This window comes from Canis lupus, chromosome 31 (assembly GCF_048164855.1).
Source record: "Canis lupus baileyi chromosome 31, mCanLup2.hap1, whole genome shotgun sequence".
Classification (NCBI taxonomy): domain Eukaryota; kingdom Metazoa; phylum Chordata; class Mammalia; order Carnivora; family Canidae; genus Canis; species Canis lupus.
In genome coordinates, this window is record NC_132868.1 from 8,144,261 (window position 1) to 8,167,870 (window position 23,610).

The 23,610-nt window shown below is 41.1% G+C and overlaps 1 long non-coding RNA gene across 2 annotated transcripts; it reads left to right on the forward strand.

Moving 5' to 3' along the window:
* The first annotated feature begins 779 nt into the window (after window positions 1–779).
* Window positions 780–22,055, forward strand: LOC140621936 (uncharacterized). Of its 2 annotated transcripts, XR_012021673.1 has the most exons (4): window positions 780–902; window positions 9,551–10,031; window positions 16,572–16,707; window positions 17,511–22,055. It is a non-coding gene; the product is annotated as an uncharacterized lncRNA (long non-coding RNA). The 2 variants fall into 2 exon arrangements; XR_012021675.1 differs by lacking the exon at window positions 9,551–10,031 and having other exon boundaries at window positions 781–902.
* Window positions 22,056–23,610: the final 1,555 nt, after the last annotated feature.

Genomic DNA, 23,610 nt, shown 5'->3' on the forward strand with positions numbered 1-23,610 from the left:
AATTTTGATTGCACAGTAGGAGAAAGATATTGAAACTCTGCTGCAGGGATTCTGGAGCTGCCCCAAACACAGCAAAGCTGCTGGAAAGAAGGATCTATTTGGAATTCCAGAGGCCCTGGAGAGACTCAAAGGCTGTTAATCTGATGCAATTTGAAGGACATGCAAACAGATTAGGCAAAAAACTCCCTCCCTGGAGGAACTGAGGACCGGCTCCAGTGTGCAGTGGGAGGAGCCAGGTGGGGCTGGGCTTCCCAGAGGCGGGAGAGCCCCAGAGGGACTATTAGGGCCAGAAACCCAAATTCCTGCTTTGCTGTGTTATATGGGCCAAATTATTTGACTGCTCTGAGCATCTATGCCCTTGCCTTAAAATGGGTAAGAAACCTACCATACTAGGTTGATGTAGAATTAAAATAGGAATGACTATCTCAGATGCCCAGCACTTGGTAGTGGTCAATAAATATTAACCTCTTCCTGAGATCTGCTTCCTTAGCATATGCCTCTATTGCCCAAACGAATGCTTTATTAAATCATACAACAAAGACACTAGAAATGCTTGATGTTTGAGAAAGAACTTCGTGTACATTTTATATTCTCTTTGGTAAATTGAATGAGCATATTGGTATGTAAGGATATGTAAACCTAGGTTTCTCTAAAGATTCGGAATTACATAGTTAATTGAAGGGAATGCACCAGCCAGCCACTCCTCCTGGTTTTTTTTTTGTCTTCGGGTGCCCAGTTCTGGGCTTTTGTCCTAAGAGCCCTCAATTTAATTACTCAGCACGGAGCTCAGAGAAGCCATGTGGCTCCAGCTCCGGGGAAAGCCGGCTTCCTGAGACATGGAGATGGCAATGCCTCTCCTATTCTTTCACTTGTCCAGGCACAGGGGCTGGGGGCATGAACAGGTAAGTATGGGTGAACTGGGGATGCAACAGGGCTCCCTGGTAGAGACTAACCTGTTCAATCACAGTTCACAGTTCAATCCTCTTTCTTAAGGATAATACAGAAAGGAATGTGGTTATTAGAATAGGCATTTGAAAAAATAATAATAATCTGAATGATAATTAACACTTATTGACTGCTGAGTACCTGCCAGGCCCTGTTTTAAGCACTTTAAATATATTAATTGACACCATCTGCCCAACCCAATGGAGGTACCAGTTATCATCCTCATTTTAGAGACTAGGAAATCAGGCCCAAGGGAGGGTCAGTGAATCGTTCAAGATCCCAGAGAAACAGCAAGTATCTGGATTCAAGGCCATCCAGCTCCTGAGTCTGCAGTCTTGACTGTGTATTTGTTTCATTGATTGCTATCCTACGGATCGTTTGCACAATTATCTTGCTCAGAGGAAAGCCCATTCTTAATCCCCAGCTTAAACTCTTAGATTTATTTGTTCAGTGTTGGTGCAGGGTATTAAATAACTAGAGTAGTCTCAGCAAAAGCAATTATGACTTCATTTGAAATTCAAGTATATTAAGCATTGTTGATTTTATTTTCAAGTGAAATAACCTTTCGGTTAGGTTTATGAGTCTTTATGTTTTTGGCAATTTGTTCCATGGCAAAGAAATCCCACTGAAGTTATTCACGGTGTGCTACCAAGGAAAAACTATTATTTTCATTAATTGTCTCAGGTCATAAAGTGTAACCACCACTCATTCTCTGGATACCTCCAGAGAGTCAGAAACAGAGGGTAGGCTTCTGGTTAAAGCAAAGCCTTTTGGATGCCTACTTAACTGTGATTTTAGGAGCACAGGGAAGCTGTAGAAGAGAACTATAATAGAAATGAAACAGCACAGATAATATCAACAGCCAGTCATTCATTAAGCGGCTCTCACTATATCTGAGCCTGCTGCTTGCACTCACCTGTGGTGACTCAAGCTGCCCTAAGGAAGGTTTGATTCATACCCCAGTCCTATGATTATCTTATAATCTTACAGAATTCTAAAAGTCACCCCCATTTTACTTAAAGGGAAACACATGGATGGTCCCCAGACATGTGACAGCTTGACTTAACATTTTTCGACTTCACAACTGTGTAGAAGCAATAGGCATCCAGTAGAAACTGTTCTTTGAATTTGAGATTTGGATCTGTTCCCAAGCCAGTGATACACAGTCTGATCCTCTCTAATGATGCCGGGCAGCGGCGACAGATCTCATGTATCGCGATGGTGAGGGTCATCAACCTGTACACTTGACAACCAATCTCAACCCATACAATCAAGCTACTTGTCACTTTTGGTACAGTATTTAATGAATTGCATGAGATAGTCAACACTTTGTTATAAAATAGGCTTTGTGTTAGATGACTCTGCCCAACTACAGACCCATGTAAGTGTTCTCAGAACATTTAAGGTAGCCTGGGCTAAGCCGTGATGTTCTATGGGTCAGGTATATTGAATGCATTTAAAAAAGAATATTTCCAGTACAATTAACATACAGTGTTATATTAGTGTCAGGTGTACAATATAGTGATTCAGCAGCTCTATACATTAGCATTCCTCATGGTAAGGAAACTCTTAGTCCTCTTCTTCTGTTTCCCCCCATTCCCGCCCCTCCCCCTTCCCAGCTGGTAACCATGACTTTTTTCCTCCATAGTTAAGTTTTTTTTTTTTTGGTTGGTCTCTTTCTTCTTTGTTCATTTGTTTTGTTTCTTAAATTCCACATATGAGTGAGATCATATGGTATATGTCTTTTGCTGACTTATTTCATTCAGCATTATACCTTCTAGATGCATTCATGTTGTTGCAAATGGCAAGATTTTGTCCTCTTTTATTATGGCTGAGTAATATTCTGATCATTCACATATTATATACGCTCATTCATATATGTGCATATGTATGTGCATATGCCACTTCTTTTTTATCCATTCATCTGTATGTGGACACATGGACTGGTTCCAAAATTTAACTGCTATAAATAATGCTGTGATGAACATAGGGGTACATCTATTTTTTGATCAGTGTTTCCATATTCTTTCAGTAAATATCCAGGAGTGGAATTACTGGATCCTATGGTAATTTTATTTTTAATTTTTGGAGGGCCCTCCATACTGTTTTCCACAGTGGCTGTACCAGTTTGCATTCCCACCAGCAGTGCATGAGAATTACGTTTTCTCCACATCCCCTAGTTGTTTCCTGGATTTTTTATTTTAGCCATTCTGACAGGTGTGAGGTGATGTCTCATTGTGGTTCTGATTTGCATCTCTCTGGTGATGAGTGGTGTTGAACATCTTTTCATATATCTGTAGACCATCTGTATGCCTTCTGTGGAGAAAGGTCTATTCATGTCTTCTACTCATTAATAATTAGATTACTTGTTTTTTTGTGTGTGTTTAGTTGTATAAGTTGTTTATATATTTTGGGTACTAACCCTTTTCCAGAGATATCATTTGCAAATATCTTCTCCCATTCAGTAGGTTATCTTTTAGTTTTGTTGTTTCCTTTGCTGTGCAGAAGCTTTTTAATTTGATGAAGTCCCAATAGTTTATTTTTGCTTTTGTTTCCCTTGCCGCAGGAGACATAGCTAGAAAAATTTTGCTCGCTGATGTCAAAGAAATTACTGCCTGTGCTCCCTTCTAGAAATTTTATGGTTTCAGGTGTCACATTTAGGTCTAATTCATTCTGAGTTTATTTTTGTGTGTGGTGTAAGAAAGTAGTCCAGTTTCTTTCTCTTTTTTTTAAAAGATTTTATTTATTCATGAGAAACACACAGAGAGAGGCAGAGACACAGGCAGAGGGAGAAGCAGGCTCCTTGGAGGGAAGTTGATGTGGCACTTGATCCCAGACCCAGGATCACACCCTGAGCTGAAGGCAGATGCTCAACCGCTGAGCCACCCAGGTGTCCCGAAAGTGGTCCAGTTTTATACTTTGACATGTATCTGTCAGTTTTCCCAACATCATTTGTTGGAGAGTCTTTTTCCCTTTGGATATTCTTTCCTGCTTTGTTGAAGCGTAATCAACTATATAATCTTGGATTTATTTTCAAGCTTTCTATTGTGTTCTATTGATCTAGGTGTCTAATTTTGTGCTGATACCATACAGTTTTAATACAGCTTTTTAAAAAAATATTTTATTTTTAAGTAATCTCTACACCCAGTGGGGGCTCCAGCTTACAATTCTGAAATCAAAAGTCACATGCTCTACTGACTGAGTCAACCAGATGCCCCTAATTATGACAGCTTTGTAATATAACTTGAAGTCTGGAATTGTGATGCCTCCAGCTTTAGTTTTTTTTTTTTTTTTCAAAATTGATTTGGCTGTTCAGGGTCTTTTCTGATTCCATACAAATTTTAGGATTGATTGTTCTAGTTCTATGAAAATGCTAGTGGTTATTTTGATAGGGATTACATTAAATGTATAGATTGCTTTGGGGAATATAGACATTTTAATAATACTTATTCTTCCAATCCCTGAGCATGCAATGTCTTTCCATTTTATGTGTCATCCTCAAGTACTTTCATCAGTGTTTTATAGTTTTCAGAGTTCAAATCTTTCACCTCTTTGGTTAAGTTTATTCCTAGGTATTTTATTATTTTTGGTGCAATTGTAGATAGGAGTTTTTTCTTAATTTCTCTTTTTGCTGCTTCAATATTAGTATTTAGAAATACAATGGATTTCTATTCATTGATTTTTGTATCCTGTGATTTTCCTGAATTCATGTATTAGTTCTAGCAGTTTTTTGGTAGAGTCTTTAGGATTTTCTATCTACAGTATTTTGTAGTCTGCAAATAATAAAAGTTTTACTTCTTCTTTACCAATTTATATGTCTTATTTCTTTTTGTTGTCTGATCCCTGTGGCTAGGACTTCCACTATGTTTAATAAAAGTGGTAAGAATGGACATCCTTGTCTTGTTCCTGACCTTGATGTATGTATTGAGTATGATGTTAGCTGTAGGTTTTTCATATACAGCCTTTATTACATTGAGATATGTTCCCTCTAAGCCTACTTTGTTGAGAATTTTTATAATGAATGGATATTATACTTCATCAAATTTTTTTCTGCATCTATTAAAATAATCATAGATTTTTTATCCTTTCTTTTATTGATGTGCTGTATCATGTTGATTGATTTGCAAATATTGAACCACCTTGCATCCCTGGAATAAATCCCACTTGGTCATGGTGAATGTTTTTTTAATGTATTGTTGGATTGGGTTTGCTAGTATTTTGTTGAGGATTTTGTGGTTGTTTTTTGAGGATTTTTGCATTTATGTTCATCAGAAATATTGACCTACAGTTCTATTTTTTTGTAGTGTCTTTACCTGGTTTTGCCTTGTAAAATAATCTTGGAAGTTTTTCTTGCTCTTCCATTTTTTGGAATAATTTGAGAAGAATAGGTATTAACTCTTCTTTAACTATTTGGTAGAATTCCCCTGTGAAGTCGTGTGGTCGTGGACTTTTGTTGGGAGTTTTTTTTTTTATTACTGATTCAATTTCATTGCTGGTCATCAGTCTTCAAATTTGTTATTTCTTCCTGCTTCAAATTTGGTAGGTTATATGTTTCTAGGAATTCATCCATTTCTTGTAGGTTGTCGACTTTGTTGGCATATAATTTTTCATAATATTCTCTTATAATCCTTGTATTTCTGCAGGATTGCTTTTATTTCTCTGTTTCATTTCCAGTTTTGTTTATTTGTGTGCTCCCTTTCTTTCTCTCTCTTTGATGAGTCTGGCTAAAGGTTTATCAATTTTGTTGAACTTTTCAAAGGACTAGCTTCTGGTTTCATTCATCTGTTCTATTGTTTCTTTTTAAATTTTCTCTATCATTTATTTCTGTTCTAATTTTTATTTCTTTCCTTCTACCAGTTTTGGGATTTGTTTGTTTTTCTTTTTCTAGCTTCTTTAAGTAGGGTTAGGTTGTTTGTTTGAGATTCTTCATGCTTCTTGGAGTAGGCCTGTATTGCTATAAACTTCCCTCTTAGAACAACTTTTGCAGCATCCCAAAGATTTTGGACCACTGGGTTTTCATTTTCATTTTTTAAATTTATTTTCTTCTTTGATTTCTTGGTTGACTCATTTCTTGTTTGAAAGCATGTTATTTAACCTCTATGTATTTGTATTATATCCAGATTTTTTCCTGTGGTTGGTTCCAGTTTCATACATTGTAGTATAAAGAGATGCATGGGTATGATTTCTATCTTTCTAAGTTTGTTGAGACTGGTTTTATGGACTAATATGTGGTCTATTCTGGAAAACATTCCATGTGCACTTGAAAAGAATGTGTGTTATGCTGTTGAGATAGAATGTTCTGAATATATCTGTCAAATGCTTCTGGTGCAGTGTGTCATTCAGTCAGTTTCTTTGTTGATTTTCTGTTTGGGTGATCTATCCATTGCTGTAAATGGGATGTTATCATCTCCCACTATTATGGTATTGCTATCAATTACTTCTTTTATATTTGTTATTAGCTACTTTATGTATTTGGGTGCTCCCATGTTAGATGCATAAATATTTACAATTATTATTTCTTCTTTTCGGATTGTTCCCTTTAAGATTACATAGTGTCCTTCTTTGTGTCTCATTACAGTCTTTATTTTAAAGTCTATTTTGTCTGGTATAAGTATTAATACTCTAGCTTTCTTTTCACATCCATTTTCATGGTAAGTACTTTCCCATCCCTTCATTTTCAATCTGCATGCCTTTTTAGGTCTGAAATGAGTTCCTCAAAAGTGGCACAGAAATGAGTCTTGCCTTTTTACCATTCTGTCACCCTTTATCTTTTAATTGGAGCATTTAGTCCATGTACATTCAAAGTAATTGTTAATAGATAGGTACTTATTAACATTTTCTTACCTATTTTATGGTGCTTTTTCTAGTTCTTCTCTGTCTTTTTATTCCCTTGCTTTCTTTTCTCAGTGTACTGGCTTTCTTTAATGATATGATTGGATTCCTTTCTCTATTACGTTTTTTTTTTATTTGAGGTTATCATTAGGTTTGTATATGACATCTTCTGCATATAACAGTCTATAGTAAGTCGATGGTTTCTTATGTTTGAACCCATTCTTTATTCCCCTCTCCTCACCCCATGGTTTGGGTATACAGTCCCTGTGTTTTTAGTGAGCCAGTCAGGGGCTGTCTAGGGCTTGAGCTGAATCAGACCGGATGTTTGCCAGAGATGCAGTAGCACCAAACTTCAGGGCACTTTCCTTGTCTTGTTCCACGTGGAGCTTTCATTAGTGGGCAGGGCCTGTTGTTGAACCAGATGTCTGCCTCCAGCCTATGGAACCATAGCCAAACTGGTGTGTGTGTGATTTTTTTCCCCTCTCCTCAGGGCAGGAGTCAACTTTAGAGGTACTGGCTCCTGCCAGGGCTGCTTGCACACTGCCAGGTTTGTGGTTTTGGTTTGGATGGGTTCTAGCCAAGGGCATCTTGGAGGGGGCAGGTCTACAGAAGAATACATGGGCAGGGTATACAATGCCGACAAGGTCTACACTGATCCATTGTGGAATGGGACCTGCAGTTGTGCTGGAAAAATTCCTGCTGATGCCCATGGGGTTGGAGGGATGAGTCAATAGAAGTACATGAAGGCAGGGTGTGCTGTTAGCAAGCTAGGTGGAGAGAGTTGAGACTACGCTGGTTCCTACAGATGTCTGTGTTCCAGGTTGGGTGTGGAGGGAGGGAAATGGCATCTACTAGCTCTTTTGTTCTTGGAGAGGTCTCCCAAAGATCCCTGCTCCTCCACCACATGTTCTGAGATTAGTAAACAAATATCCCTTCCATATGCCCCAGGCATTTTTCAAACTGCTGTCTCTATATTGTATCTCAGCTCAGCAGGGCTGTTTACTATGGTGTCTCTTTAAGACTAGGGACTCAGTTTCCTATTGCCTTCCTAGATTTCCCAGAACTGAGCCTATTGATTTTTAAAGTTCCATGTGTTAATACCCAATGGTTTTTAGAACTCATGAAGTTAGGCCCCTCTTGTTTTCAAAGCTAAATCATATCAGGATTTGTCTTTCCCATGTAGGTCCCCCATGCCTGGGATGACTGGTGTGGGGACCTGTTCCTTTCCCATCCCATGCCTGCTGTGTCCCTCCCTTCCAAGGACAGTCTCTAGGGTCTGCTTAGCTCCTAATGGAGTCTCTACCCTTCCTCTTTTCTTTAATATGGCTTCTTCTCTACATTTAGCTGTGGAGTCTGTTCTGACAGTCTCTGGGTCATTTTCTACACTGATGTGAGTGTTACCTAGTTGTATCCATGGAACAGGGTGAGGCTGGGATCCTTCTTCTCTGCCATCATCCCTGGAAGTCCATATTGAGTGCATTTTGGTTTACCAGAACATAATCCCATCAGATGGAGCAAGATCTGTATGGTCATATAGCTTTGGTAAAGGACTGGATGTCATCATTTACTTGTAGGATTACCACAGGCAAGCCAGATGATGTCTTAGCCTCCACCTACTGCCCCCCACAGATGGCCACATTGAAAGTCCCTATGATTGCACATGCAATGTGTGAAAGATTTCGAATTGAAGTAAACATTGCTAAGAGTCATTCAAAATCAGGATACGGAGGAAGCAGGTCCCATGCACTTCTGTTTCAATTTTCAGAACACCATGAACTTTTGAATTTTGTCAATTGTAACTTGTCAGCTGCAACTCTGTCACCTCCTGGAACACATCCTTCTAGTTTGGACTAAAATAGAGATAATGTAACACCTGTCAGCTAAATAGCCAATCATGTATTAATGAATATAACTCTGTTAGCACTCATCACAATTTTTCCAACAGAATTTACTGACCTTGTGGTTTTTGCTGTTATAAGCCTGAACCCCCCACTGAGCTCCCAATTCACAATTCAGAGCATACTTTAGATTTTGGTAGATTCTGTGTCTCCCAATTGCAATCCCAAAGACCCCAAATAAATACTTTTGGCAGCTTTGCAGCCTGTCTTCCCGATAGTTACATGAAACAATGCAGTTCCTGCCACAAGGTGGTCAATAAACATGAGGCCTTTTTGATGTCTGGAATGCACTAAAAAATGATTAGGCCAAGTGTTACTTAGATTTTATCTAAACCCAGGTGTCCCTTTCCTAGTAGTTCTGTGGAATAAAAACACCAATTTTGGGAGTACCTGGGTGGCTCAGTGGTTGAGCTTCTGCCTTCAGCTCAGGGAGTGATCCTGGGGCCCTGGGATTGAGTCCCACATCATGTCCTCCCTCTGCCTATGTCTCTGCCTCTCTCTCTCTCTCTCTCTCACATGAATGAATAAATAAAATCTTTAAAACAAAACAAAACAGAAATTTTTAGTGACTCTTGCTAGTTTATTTTTTTTCTGATTCAAATGTATTCATATCAGGAGCCACAGAATTACAATCTAATTTTCTGAAATCTCAAGACTATATTAGGTAATTAAATTAAAAAAAAGAAATTGGAAAAATGAGGGAAAAAAATTTAAAACAAGATAAGAAAACAGCATTTAGTTATTAACATTAAAGAACCTTCCAGATTGGAAAAACCATCATGTAATATAGTCACAACAGAAGATGATAAGCTGAATCTACCCCAAACGACTTCATATTTTGATGTGTTCTTATTTGTTTTTTGCCTGCTTTCTAGGTAACCCTTAACTGTGGCATTTAGAACACCTGGATGCAATTATCACCGGTGTCAATCTACATATGCAGAGGAAAGAAACAATTTTCATCCTTCCTGGAATTTGTATAATTAGTCCACAGTAATTATTTAAAAAAAAAATTCGATGCTGAAAGTCTTTTCTCCCCTACATTTTTATGTTGACACTATTGTAAGAGCATCATTACTGGTATTTAGGATGCGAATAATTGAACAAAGTTCTGTATACTTAAGAGATGGTCAGCATAACCTCTTGGTATCTTCTAAGGCCATTCTGTTTTGAGTGGGTATCCATCTACTCCAGCTCTTGGCTGCAAAACCACAGGAAAGAGTGAGAGAGGCCACCGTGCTCACGGCTGTCAGCAGGACGGGATTCTGTCCTCTGGAAGTACAAAGCGATCACCTAAGATACTCCGTTTATTGGCTGGAAAACTGAAGCCCAATCAGACAGCTGGTGTGAAGACAGGTCTGAAACCTGGTTTTTCCCATTGCCCTCCCTAACCTCCCCTTTCTCGCCTCCCTAGGCAACCAGTCATTTGTCTTCTGTCTATACAGTTTTGACCATTAAGAACATGTCATACACGTGAAAAGGATAGTTATTCAGACACGTGAATGGTTATTATTTGAGGCCCTCTGTCCACTAGGGTTGCTCTCACATTTCATGTTGTAATCTAACCTCCCAACTAATGTTTTCCACATGGCAGTTGCTAATATAAAAACTTGAGGTTTATCTGTTTACTATTTTCATCTTTCATCTGATGAATTCTGTTTCATTTGGGAAGTATTATCTGAGTTTCTCACTGAGCCAGGCTCTCCACTGGTCCCAGAGACACGTGGATCATGGAGCTGGGTGCCCCTGCCAGAAGCTTACATTCTAGAAAGGATGCCATGCACACAATGAAGCGTTCACCATGGCTCAGTGCTTCACAATCCTTATGTCTGTTAGGTCATCCTGCATGTGCCAAAATCCTGATAAAAGGAACTTCAGGAAAAACATTTGAGTGAAGATAAATTTCATCATCATTCATTCTAATTATTTTGGACTTTTTAGTTAAATGCATATTTTACTTTTAAAGAGGGGACACAGGACAAAAATGACAAAATAGAACATACTTTTATTATAGTGATTGTTAGCTTTTGATGGGTAGGAATAAAGGATAAGTGAATTAAGTTTTTCTAGAAGGTATTATCACTGATTCATTATGCAAATATTTATTAAATGCTTACTAGGTGATGTGTGCAGGCCACAGGGCCCTGTGCTTACTTAGCAGGGGTCCTCATGCTTGATTTAATGCTCTGCCATCACTGTCTTAAAACTATTAATTCTCAACAAGGGTCTCTGCATTTTCATTTTGCTCTGGGCCTTGTGTATTATGAAGCAGAATCTTACAAGGTATCAGGCACCCTGCTGGACTTGGAGGGCCTTTCACGGTTAAACATAGTTCCATCTTTGAAAGATAGCATCTCTCCTGTTTGCTTATTTGTGCTTTCTGACCTCTGATGAATCCAAATTGCTTTCATAAAAACAATTGTTTTGAACCTAAAATACTTATTCTTTGTAGATAAAATACACTTTGACTTTAAAATAGTCAACAATGTAATTTTAGTAAAATAAGAATGCAAGATACATGCTAATAATCCCTTTTCTCTTGTTGCATAATGCATATTACACATTTATTATATATTGTAGTTTTTAGAGGCAAGACTTAAGTCCTAAGATAATTCTGGTGGGTTTTTTTTCCCCTGGAAAATTCCTTGTAGATGTTTTCTTCTTCTTTATAATTCAAAAGAATAACACAGAATCTGTCAAAGACGTTTTCTTTTCGTCATTTTTTTCTCAGGAACGCTGTGATCCCCTTTAACTATGCATACATAGATCTGTTTCAGTTCAGAACTCTTTCTCACCCTCTCCACACACACATTTAATGAGAAGAGTTACAATTCACATGCCACACAACTCACCTATTTGTAATGGACAATTTAATATATTTTTTAGCATAGTTGCTGAGTTGTGCAACCATGAGCACAATCTAATTTTAGCATGTTTTTAGCACTCCAAAGAAATCTTGTTCCCATTCCTTCCCTCAATCGTCCCCCCAACCTCAGCCCTAAACAACCACTAACTTACTCTCTATACTTGCCTATTCTGGACATTTTATATGAATGGAATCATTTGATGTATATGGTCTTCCTGACTTTTGTGACTGGGTCTTACCATGTTTTCAAGGTCCATCCACGTTCTAGCATTTATTAGCACTTCATTCCTTTATGATGCCAAATAATATTATGGATATACCATGTTTTTTTATTCATTTATCAGTTGAGGATCATTGGATGGTTTCTACTTTTTAGGTACTATGAATAATATTGCCATGAACATTTATATAAAAGTTTTCATGTAGACGTATGTTTTCATTTCTCTTGAACGTAGGGGGTAGGAGTAAAATGCTGGGTCCTGGAGTGACACTGTGTTTAACATTTTAAGGAACTGCCAAGCTGGTTTCCACAGTGGCTGCCCATTTTTTGCATTCCTACCGGCAGGTCCTAAGGGTTCCCACTTCTCCACTTCCTCGCCAACTCTTGTTATTATCGGCCTTGTAGAGGGAGGCCATCCTAATGGGTACAGCAGTAGCTCATTTTGGTTTTGACTTGCATTTCCCCAGTGATTAATTATGTTGAGAATCTTTTCATGTGCTTATTGGTCATTTGTATATGAAATATTTATTTGAGTTCATTACCCCTTTAAAAATTGAAGTTATTTATCTTTTTTTGCGCATCATATTAGATCTTTAAAATTTTTGTTTATATTTCATTTCTGCTGTTGTCTTTGGGATCACCAGCTATCTGGACCTTGACCTTCTCCTTAGGTTGCTGATACTATTTGAGAGGTTCTTCTGGACACTGCTGTGCACCATTCCCATTTTCAGAGGGAAGTTTCTTCATGTGGCACTTTTCCATGGGCCTCATTTATTTCTGCAGGCAAGAGTTAGTATTTACTAACAGACAGGGGATACTTGGCCTGGCTTTCTGTCTAAATGAGAGACACCACAGTTCACAACTCAGAGCTATCCTTGTGCACCCAAGTCCCGCTCCATGAGGCTGTGTCTCATCATCTCACCAAAGTTGCTCCTGTCATCACTCCTGCCCATTCTCCTTGTCTCTGGGCTTCTCCTCTTCACCTTTTGCCAGGTCATCCACTCTGGTCACCTGCAAATACCTGTGACCTAGGGCCTGTGATGTCTCCCACTGAGTGCCGGTGACAGACATGGGAAATGACTCCACAGCAAGGAAGGTCTACAAGACATTCTCTGTGACATGGAATGAACCTCAGCCTGCCTTAAAGTTAATGTGACATCCCAAAGATTTGGCCATTAGACTATCTGTCTGCATTAATGTCTTATTATTAGTTTTCTGGTGTCTGTAAAGGTATTTGGGGGAAATGTTTAGAGAGAGGTGCTAGGTAGGAATGTATTAAACTCTCAATTCAAAATGTAAAGCACATCTTGGTGGTAAGATACGATACAGGCCGCTAGGAGTTTTAAAAAATTTATAGCCTATTTTGTTTCCTATGGCTATGCCAAAGCAAAGGGCCTTCATCATTGGCTGTCCCCTCTACCGTGGGACAGTCATACATGTTGGGGCAGTTTTTTAATGAGGTCCCTCTGGTCCTTTGAGAGTTAATCATCTTCAGTGGAGTAAGAGAAAGACCTGCTCTAGCTTTTTGGGGAATACTGTTGTAATGAATTGCTAATCAGAAGTCATGTTTGCTAAGTACTGGGTGAAGGTTTTACATCTTTGAAGCCAATCCTTTGGTGCACTAGTCATGCTGACAAGCCCAGAATTAGAAACCACACCTCTTTAAATGTGGTGGCTTCAGAACCATTTTCCAGCTCCTAAACAAATGTGCTGTCAGTTCCAAGAGGCCACTCTTTCCTGATGGATAATTCTTGGGTCATTTGCTGCCACTGGTAACTGAACTGTGGCAGCCTATCTCATTCCTCCACCGGCAGGCAAATTGAGTGGTTATGGGAGAGATGAGCGTTCCTCTTCTGAGAGCACGTGCTGTCTATTCAGCATTAGTTTAAGCTGTATAGCCAGAGTCCAAGTAACACATCTTCATCGGCAGAGAAGGGAGCTGGGAGATGTACTTCCCATCTTCTGGAGCAGATTGATTTGCAGATTTGTTCTCCAGCCCAGGCTTTCTGTCACCAGCATCTCTTTCCCACTCCATGTAGGAGATGAAGAGTCTATCTCATAAATGTGTGTATTATGCTCCACCAGGGGCCACTAGATGAAAGCAGAAAGGGTTCAGATATTGGGGCGGAATCCCAACCTCATGATTCATGCAACAAACATGGGTAGGTTGCTCTTCTTGGTCATGGACTCTGAGATGGAAATTTGTGCCTAGGACGTTTATTGTGGACTGTTTTGGGGATTGACACCTATGAGACAGACAGGGAGGAGGCAGGATTGTACAGAGGGAGAAGCTCAGCTGCAATGCAGTCCTCAGAAGGTCCTTGACAGACCCTGTAGGAAGCTGTAAAGAGAGGATGATTCTTCAAGTTGTCCTGAGTTGGGGAGAGGAAGCCATGACTTTATTCTCTCTTACTGATCATTCACGAGATGTGACTGCCCTTGGAAGGAGGCATTTTCTTGGCCCAAACAATCTCCAAAGAGGATTAACAATGGAGAGCTGTCTGCTTGGCAGTATGCCCAGAAGCTGGGGAAAGTCATCACCAAGGAGGAGTCTGGATGGCACTAGGCAGCAACCACTCTGCCACGTGACCTTGGGAAGTTCTGTGTCTCCTCACAGCCTCAGTGTCTTTATTGATAATGGGATGATTATAATGTCTATCTCATAGAATGGTGGACAGACATTATAAATGACTGAATGACTTAGCTCAGTAAGTACAGAATCCTTCCCCAACATTGACACTGGAAAATGAAAAATCAGATATCCTGGTGTAGATCCTGCCAATTCTCTCCTTGTAAGGATAGATTCTTAACTGTAAATTACTTCTCTGGCCACCAAAACCTTGTCATGCATTGAAGTTCATTCTCTAGTAATACTTTCTGGCTCTTTCTCCTGGGGTGGAGTGTGTGTGGGGGGGGGTGGGGGGGGGTGGGGCGGGGATGCTGCCTTTTATGTGAACTCCCTGTATTAGTTTCTTATGGCTGCTCTAACATATTACCACAAGCTTGGGGGCTTAAAATAATACACATTTATTCCATTGAAGTTCTGGAGGTCAGAAGACCATAAGGAGTTTTATGGGGCTAAAGTCAAGGTGTCAATTGGGCCAATTCCTTCCAGAGACTCCAGGGGAGAATCCATTCCTGGCATTTTCTGTCTTACAGAGGACATTCTTATTCCCTGGCTCATGTCTCCTTTCATTTGCCTTCCAGTGTCACCACGTTGCTTTCTTCTCCTCTTGTTGTTAAATATTTATCTGCCTTCCTTTTACAAAGACACTTATTATTTCCTGTCAGCCCAGCCCACCTAGATAACCCAGAATAACTTTTCTATCTCAAGATCCTTGATCACACCTACAAAGTCTACTTTGCCATGGAGGGTGACATTCATGGGACCCAGGATCAGGACCTGGCTATCTTTGGGGCCACAATCCAGCCTGCCACCCTCCCCTAGCTCTTTCTCTATTTTTTAAAACAGATGGTAATTTGCCCAAATTGGTCTGTGGGCTTTAGGAGGATAAAAAAGCTCATCTGGGCTATGCCTTCAGGACAAGCAAATGTCACACACATAAGATGCTCCAAAAACACAACGTTAAATCCCAAACTTATTATCCCTTCTTCAAAGCAGCAACTCCTCATGAAAACTATCAAGCTAACAAGGGCTCCTGTGTCTGAGAGGCTAAGATAAAAGGTGTTTTTTTGTTTTGTTTTGTTTTGTCTTGCGATTATTGTTTTTGTTTCTGTTTTGCCACCCTAGGAGAGTTGTTCGGGCTGTTGGCAGTTTTTCTGTGCAGGGCCCTGAATTTGAGGTCAGAAACAATGCCACCATCAGTGAGTAGGGAGCTCATTTGCATGTCGTCGAATCATTGAACCAGTGTGGATTTGCAGCAAATCTTTGCTGACACCACTCCTATTTCCACATACTATTTTACATACCTGGATCCTAGTTTCTCTCTTTGCTTAGCTTAGTATAGAGTAGAATTGTTAAAAAACAATTTAAAGAAAAATCAGGTCATTTCATTAGCCCTTCCTTAATTTAAAGTCTGAAGGACTGAAGCAGTGGCTTTCTCTCCTCTGATTTGTAGCCAGAATCCCTGACTTAGTGGTATTTACCTGGTGGACACTTATTAAACAGAGAAAAATGTAAATCAAGGAAAGAATAAATTATCAAAAACATTATTTCGAAGAGGAAAAAAAATTCTTTCAAAAAAGAAAGGCAGGATTATTTTGACAAAATAATTTAGATCCTTCTGAAAACACAAGAGGTTCTGAATATTGGTCTTGGGCCCTGAGAGGCTCAAGGCAAACACTCAGTTGCTCAATTGACTGGTACAGTATAGGTACCGGGAGCCAGTAGCTCTGGGACTCCGGGTTTTGTTTGTTTGTTTGTTTTAACTTAGTCCTGGGGATTTAGGGCTCTTGCACTTCTGTGTGCTTTAGGAGCATGTGTTCCACTGCGATGAAGCAAGTTGTCAAATAAGAGGTCATTTGGTAGCTTTCCACATTTAAAGCACAGTTTGCTTTTCTACAGATGTCTTGGCAAAGACATATTTTGACTTGGGCCTTGGGTCCAGATAAGATTTGGATCTGAGGGCATCATATCTGAGTAGAGGGTACAAATGAGCAAAAGCCCAGGGGTGGAGGGCTGAAGGGAGCATGGGGGCCTAAGGAGGAAGGTTGAACCTCAAGAGAGGCCATTCTGATTGGAACACACAGCTCAGGTTAGGAGCTCTGAGGAAAGGGGACTTCAGACCACAGAGAGCATGGAATTCCAGAATGAGGAATGTGGTTGTTACTGAGGTGTGTTTGGCCTCAGCTCTGCCTGTTTGGAAGAGCACCTCATCCCCCAGCCCGGGATCCAATTGAAGGATAATTTGTCCTGCTCTGATGCTGGGGCTGCAGGAAGGCCCAGGACCCAGGATCTCGTCTTATCAACCCATCACCTTGGCAAGGTGAGCATCCAGAGGGGCAAAGGACCCCAGTAGCACCACTTAAGAGTTCTTGAATGGGTAGCTTTATTGATACTGGAGGTGGAAAGTAATTTTTCTACCGGGGTTGCTAAGTCAGGAGCTGGAATCTGGATGTGTAGCCAATGCAGCTGAGGATCAGGTGATTTTTCTATAAAATCCCGAATGCTCCGCAGGCCAGATAGACCGGATCGTCTTCCATGTGACAATGAAGGCCAGCTAACTGCTGATCCCGGTCCCTAAGGTCTGCCACACACAACTCCTCTCATCTCCCAGCACTGCAAGTATTCACCCCACCAACGCATATTAAGTACCTAGTGTCTACTAAGCACCGGGTCCTGCTCCCTGCTAATGGTCTTAGTAAGAAAAGAAACAGGCCACTTCTGCAGATGTTGGCAGGCTGGGGAGGAAAGATAGGACAAACCTCTAGCCAAGAGCCAAAAGAAACAAGTGGCAACACACAAACTCAGCTTTGCCAGGAGAGGTTTTGGATGGTAAATGCGTCAGCTAGAATGGCTCATCTAGCTGAATGCATTTTATCAAACCGAATGCAACGGATTATGGTTTAATTGGAATATTTTTGTGCCAGAGCATCCTTCTTTCTTTTTCCCAGGGATGCAGGAGGTAATTTCAGCCTCTGAAGCTAAAAATCAAACGTAAAAGTGAAACCCGTGAATTGCAAAGTAAAATGTAGTTAAGAGAAAGAGGGCGCTGGAGGCAGAGAGGAAGAAAGCAGCAGACTGGAGATTACGCGAGGGATATTTAATATTTAATATTCTGTCCTCTAGGTTTAGCCTGAGTGTGAAGGCACAGGAGAGGTTTGCCTCAGTGGAGGGCAATCGCGCCGAGGCCTCTAAAGTCCATGGCAACAGGAATTCTGCCACTCCGGCTCCTGGTTTCTCAGGCCTGTCCCTGCTGGGAGAGGCCTCCTCGGTCTTCCACCTGCGTGGGCCTATCTGGTTAACCACCCAAGGCACAGCCCGTCTTCTGAAACAAAGAGCGCCAGCCAGCTGCCTCTGCTCTCCCTCGGCCTTGGAGGAAGCGCTGTGACAAAGCCCGCAGGACGCCAAGCAGGCTAACTTTGAAGATGAGCCTCCACTGGCTGCATTATGAGGCCAGCGACACTTATCAGACTGATAATCTAAAGATGCTTTTGCCCCTGGAGCAGTATCTCATTCCAGGGCAGCTGCACAGAGACCTCGGCACAGGCGTTTTGAGCCCTGCAGCCCAGCTAAGAGATGCACCAGCTAAGAGACACACCCCGGGCTGTGGCTTCTCCTGCAGACTGGAAGAGAATGGCCTCCAACAGGGAACAGACGCATTGTGTTTCTCCCACTAGAGAAGAAGCAATACTGAGCCTGCATACTGGCCTTGGAGGGGACACAATTAAACATCAGCAGATCTCAGATTCGAACTAAAACACAAAACTTTCAGAAGTCTGGAAAATCTTTTCTATGCCAAAATAACCAATACTTTTGTCTCGAAGGACTTAGAATCACAACCGGGGGCTGTTGAAAAAAAGAATAAAGAAAGCAGTTATGGCAAGCAGAAGTAGAAAACATTTTCCGCTCTGCAAATTGGAAGAGACGGAAGCCACATGTTACAGCTTTCACTTTTACCGGCTGCATGTGTGTAAAATACGGTGCTTCCTGCCGTGAAAATAGGGTAAACTCAACAAATTAGAAACTTTCTTGTGTGAATTCATTTAAAGTAGTTCTAAATTTCACCAATGTAATGTGTTAGTGGAAATGTCCCTTTATTTGAATATGTTCTAAATTTGCACAAACAGGAGTACTTTATGAGAGACAAGTGCATGGTGGTCACGTTTATGCCTCTAATCCCTCGGAAACGGACCTCTTGTCCTTAGAGAAGAAGAGACCTCCAGTGGGGCTGGGAGTGTTTCCAATCGTGTGGCTCATAGTTGGAGTGGACGCTGGCGACCTGCTCTCAGCAGCTCCCAGAGCAAGGTTGGAAAAGAAACTCAGAACCCCACCTCCTTGGCAATTGTGTTCTCCAGTTCTGCCAAATTGATGCCCTGGTGGGAGACTCTGAATTGGACCTGACTTACGTGGAGGAGGCAAGGTGCTGCTTCCCTGCTTGTATGAGTTAGATGGTGGCTGGCGCCGCATAGATCTGGAGTCTGGGCGTCCTGGGGCAGGTGCCCGAGTCTGCAGGGGGCTGATTTGGTGGAAATGTGGTTCTACAAGGAGCGGCAGTGCAAACAATCCCTCGATTTACTATAGAAGAGGACAGTCTGGTGACCTGAGAGGTGCCTCTGGGAGCCCCACGAGGTGCCCCTGGGAGCCCCACTAGAGCCTGTTTCTCCCGTCTCCCTAATGACTTTGCAAATGTGCACGTCCTGGTATTCAGTCCCTTTGACTTAACCCTATCGGAGTGGGTGGTGTCGCCAGCAGCCAGACGCTGGGTGGAGCACTGGTGAAGAGCTGGTCAACAGTGTGGGTCCATGAAAGAAGTGTCATTCCTGGTGTACACACAGATTTCTTGGTACAGAGAAGGCCCCTTGTAAGAAGCACAGACCTTGTGTAAAGGTCCCCAGGCACATTGATTGGTGTGTCCGCAGTGAAACAGAAGCAGCTGACTGAGGATGGAGAGCTCCAGGCCTCTGCCGGAATAGCTTGGTTGGGGAGAAACACACCAGCCCTTCTTGGGAAGGCTTGCGGCAGGCCCAGCAGGTCCCCACAAGGAGAAATCCTCCTGCCGATGTGCTGTCAATGTGGGTTGGGATCTTCGTGGATTGCAAGAGGCTGGTTTACAGAGGCTGCTGTAACCTCTGTAAGCTAGACCTCGTATATGGAGATGCAAGCAGGAAGTTCTTCCTAAAGAAACTCGTGGCTGATTTAATGCTTTCTGCCACGAGAGCTGCCCAAAGTCAGGAATGCCCTCTTGGTAAAACACACTTTATAGCTTTCAGGAAGTCAGAGTACTTTTGGTAAGGGGTCAATTTTCCACCCCCGAGACTCGTTAATGATGGTGATTGCAACTAGCTGAAGCAATATCCTAGAAATTACTATTAAATGTAGTTTTTTTTCTTTGCATGGGGAACAATTTCAAAGCATATGGTATGCGCTGGAGATCTAATTGGGGCAAGCACCCCCTGAACGCCTGTATTAATCGCTATCTTGAGAATGTAGAGATCTGTCCTCCCTCTATGTTCCAATCAAGCAGAATGCTCAGAAGGACACGTTGTTCAGTGTTCAAGGTCAGGAGCTCCTGGGGTGGCCAACTCGGAGTGTCTCCCTTGTGACAAAGGTGCCCAAGGGGCAGGCCTTGATGTCCTCAACACGCTGGCCGTGCAAGGAGGAGAAGACCACCGACAGTTTCTAGGCTAGCTTGCTGGGCTTTACAACCTCCCTGTGCTTCAAGCCCAGCGCGGATATTTTATCCAGTCGGCCACTCCGGAGGCCTGTGCTTCAGTTCCCCAGTAAACCTGTGTATTTGTCGCTGTCTCCAGGGCTTTTATTTGGCCTCACCAGACCATCACCGACCCTTGGCTAAGTCTGCTAGGGCGGAGCTGCACATAAAGTACTTAAGTATCTACGGCTGTAGCCACCACCTCATGTATTGTGAATCAGGGGAAGTTGTAATGAGGCAAGGCTGCCAGGCTCTAGTTGTGGTCCTGAACCTATAGATGTGTGGTCTTGGGATGGTCATTCACTGGTGTAAGTCTCAGCGCTTTTATTTGTAAACTGCCTGATGTACTAAAGTAACTAGAAAAAATAAAAAATAAAAAATAAAGTAACAAGAGCCCTTTCACCTGTAAAGCTGTACAATTTGTTACATGTGTACATGTGAAAACCCTTTGCCTTCTAAATATGCTTCTAAAAGTTTTAACCGGGATCCCTGGGTGCTGCAGCGGTTTAGCGCCTGCCTTTAGCTCAGGGCGCGATCCTGGAGACCTGGGATCGAATCCCACGTCGGGCTCCTGGTGCATGGAGCCTGCTTCTCCCTCTGCCTATGTCTCTGCCTCTCTCTCTGTGATTATCATAAATAAATAAAAGTTTTAACCCCTTGGATGGAAAAAAACATAACTTCATCAATATGGAAAAAATTGATCTTGTAGTGGAAAGCAGCAGTGCCTCTGGATTAAGACCTGAATTCAAGAACTATCTCTTCAGTGAACTGGCCAGGTGACCTGGGGCGGGTTACCTAAATTCTTCAAACCTTTAAAAAAAAAAACAAACAAGCGTGACATCTTTCTGTGCTGAGTAAATATAACATGGATGGGCAGTGTTGAAATTAATAAAGTTTATTAATGAGAAAATATCTCAAAAGAAGGGGAATATAAGTTACACATGGGTGGAGAGAATTTGTGAGGTACGACGGACAAAGCTTAGTGCCCAAAATATATTAGGAAGCAAATACAAAAGAAAAGAAAGAATGAATGAAGGAGGGAAAGAAAGAATAAGGTAGGAAAACTCAAAACAAACAAAAATCCAATTTAAAATACTAAATTTATCTATGAAGAAAACTATAATTGATAAACCTCCCAATACCTATATATAATTGTCTTATAATTAGCTTGGCACTTCTTAAAAAAATCAAAAGGAATTTTTGGTTTTCTTCTCAAAATGAAAACAATCTAGAAGATAAAAAAATGCAACTGACCCCATTACCCACTATAGAATGAAGACACTAGATGGATTACATATTTTTTAATAGGTCAATAATTTAGCATTTTCTGGTTAGAAAGAAATGGCCCATGCTTGTGCTTTTAATTAAGCTAATTAATATCACACAAAAAAGAGTTCATTCTGAAGCTGTTTCTTGTAAATAAAGATATTAAAAAGTGGGGAAATAAAGAAAAGAAAGAAGGAATGTAGGAAGAAGGGAAGGAGGGGAGGGAGAGAGAGCAGGGAAGAAAATCAATTGATAGAGGAAGAAACAGATGAAGACAAGTTACGTGTCCTGAATGGCCCAGGAAAATGCCAATCAAGGCCACCATGGGATGTCATTTTGCATCCACCTGGCTGGCAATAATTTTAAAATCTGAAAATACTAAGAGCTGAAGGGAATGTGGATCTACAAGATCTCTTACCCACTGAGACTGCAAGGTAGACACTGGTGCACATGTTCTGGAAAATAGCCTGGCATCATCTCTGAAGCAGGACATTCACATACCTGGTATCCCAGCACACGCAATCCCATTGCCCAAGGGAACACCAGGCACATGTACAGGAGAAGACATGTGTGAAAATGTCAACCAAAGAATGGACGGAGAAACTATCCACAGCGGAACATATTACAGACAGCAAAATGAATGAGCTACAGTTGCACACAACATCAAAGAACGTTAGCTACATGATACGAAATTTTAAAAAGTAAGTAACAAAAGTTTACATAAAGCTTACCTTCTTGGGGTAGCCCCGGTGGCCCAGCGGTTTAGAGCCGCCTGCAGCCCGGGGTGTGATCCTGGAGACCCAGGATCGAGTCCCACATCAGGCTCCCTGCATGGAGCCTGCTTCTCCCTCTGCCTGTGTCTCTGCCTCTCTCTCACTCTCCCTGAATGAATAAAAAAAAAAAAAAGCTTACGTTCTTATGAGAGGAAAAGAGCTAAAATTAAATATAAAATATAAATTATATTAATATAAAAATATATATTTAATATATATTTATATTTATATAAAATACAAATTATGTAAATTAAAAATATATATAGTATATATATAAGCTATATATATATATATATATATATATATATATATATATATATATATATAAACTTTAGGAATACATGACATTGCAATAAAGCTACTAACAGGTAAGCAAGGGAAGAAAGACTAAACACAGAATTCCGGCATGGTTATCCTGCATGGGGGGAAACTGAATGCCTGTGGATGTTACATAAAGATTGTAGTTAAAAATCTTAGCTTCTTGGGTGGTGGGGGGCAGGGAGTGTGGAATCATGGATGTTTATTACATTGTTGAACTAACTAAATATATGTTAACTAAATATATAGCAGAAGAAAAGCAAACCACGCGTGGCTAATGATGAGAGTGTGTCAAGAGGCAAAAATTATGATTCATCCAGTTCTTGCACCTGGAGTCCGAAAGCAGGAAATGCAAGTGTGGCCATGTACTGCCCCCGCCCCCTGCTGTGTGCACATCAGGTGTCCAATATCATTATTATTGCCACCGACCATGAAACCATGGCTGCTTTGGACACGTGCACAACTCTGCCAAACAGGTGATGTTAATTTTTTGATGACTTCCTGTCTTTTGTTGAAGTATGTTTTTTCTCCAAACTTAGGACTTCAGTTCACTAAGAGTAGTTTTCAAGAACCGCCGCCTACGTATACATGTTCTGAGGCTCTTCTAAGGGGTCTACATGCTGCAAGTTTTTTTTTTTTCTTTTTTTTTTTTTAATTTATTTTTTATTGGTGTTCAATTTACTAACATACAGAATAACCCCCAGTGCCCGTCACCCATTCACTCCCACCCCCCGCCCTCCTCCCCTTCTACCACCCCTAGTTCGTTTCCCAGAGTTAGCAGTCTTTACGTTCTGTCTCCCTTTCTGATATTTCCCACACATTTCTTCTCCCTTCCCTTATATTCCCTTTCACTATTATTTATATTCCCCAAATGAATGAGAACATATAATGTTTGTCCTTCTCCGACTGGCTTACTTCACTCAGCATAATACCCTCCAGTTCCATCCACGTTGAAGCAAATGGTGGGTATTTGTCATTTCTAATAGCTGAGTAATATTCCATTGTATACATAAACCACATCTTCTTTATCCATTCATCTTTTGTTGCAAGTTTTAGAGACAAGTACAGACCAGACACAGGCCATTACAGCTCATGTTGGCTGAGGAAGAACCTGCCCTTAAAATCTGACTCAAGAGGGGATGAGGAGCAGAGCAGCGCT